The following is a 1,067-nucleotide window of genomic DNA, read 5'->3' on the forward strand; positions in this document are numbered from 1 at the left end:
TCCTCAATTTCAACACTTAAATAAGCAGAAGGGCTCAATAGAAAGGACATCTTAATCTACAAAAATTATCGTCAAATTTCAAAAATCCCATCTTTTAACATAAAGATTAACACATCTCAATAGATGGTGTTATTTACATTGACAGACGCTAATTAGCAGAAACAGAACTACAAAAAAAATAGAAAGAAAGAAAGGGCCTAATCATGAAGTGCAGAATTCAAGATGGAAAAAAATGATTCAGTGATGGTTGCCAGCGTGTTGTCTACCTTCTTCCCTAATTTTCATAGCACGAATGATTTCTATCCTTGTACCCTAATTCTCACGCCTGGTGTTCCTTCTACGAGGTGCAGCAGGATCTTCATTCTGCTCTTCCTTCTCCTTTGAGCTTTCCTGATTATTGGAAGTTTCTACAGAATCGGACTTTTTTGTCTGTGTCCTTGTCTTTGCAGGAACTTTAGTCTACATTCAACACTCTAATATTTAATGAACGGTATGTGAAATTATGGCAAGATGGCATATATGGTAAGGATGACACAATAGTATTGAACAATATTAAGAAATAAGGTGTGCAAATCTTATCAGTAAGTATCCATCTGTTTAACAAACATGCCCCATTGGTATGGGAAATCATATGCATTTTAAGACAACAAAAGAATAGGGAGACTCACCGGCTTTTTCCCACCAAATACAAGCTTCAATAAAATTGTGAAGAAGACAACAACAAAGGAGAGTAGGACTCCAATTGTGAGGTTGGGCTGTTTCTTGGCCTTTTCAAGAAACTCCTGCAGGGAAACAGTCTTAGAAAATTGCAACATCGGTGACAACTTATTTCTGCGAAAGCAAAATTTTGTGCTGGACTTACCAAAAATTTTACCTTGTGATCGCCCAAGAAGGGGAGGTCGGCAACCTTGTAAAGGTAGTAGAATACCACTTTCTGAAATAATTAACCAGAAAAAATTCTGATTCAGAAATAGCTGTGAGTATAAAGTGTGGAAAGGAGGAAAAAGGGGAATGCCTCACTAATTACCTGGACACCCTTGAGCCCTTCAGAATCAGCAGCTTCCTCA

General features: G+C 37.6%; 1 long non-coding RNA gene across 1 annotated transcript; it reads right to left on the minus strand.

Moving 5' to 3' along the window:
- Positions 1 to 21: 21 nt before the first annotated feature.
- Positions 22 to 1,067, minus strand: LOC111389838. The gene is made up of 4 exons (XR_002701805.1): positions 1,028 to 1,067; positions 863 to 934; positions 669 to 782; positions 22 to 459 (listed from the first exon to the last, which is right to left on the minus strand). It is a non-coding gene; the product is annotated as an uncharacterized LOC111389838 (long non-coding RNA).

Source organism: Olea europaea, unplaced genomic scaffold, assembly GCF_002742605.1.
Source record: "Olea europaea var. sylvestris unplaced genomic scaffold, O_europaea_v1 scaffold6286, whole genome shotgun sequence".
Taxonomy (NCBI): domain Eukaryota; kingdom Viridiplantae; phylum Streptophyta; class Magnoliopsida; order Lamiales; family Oleaceae; genus Olea; species Olea europaea.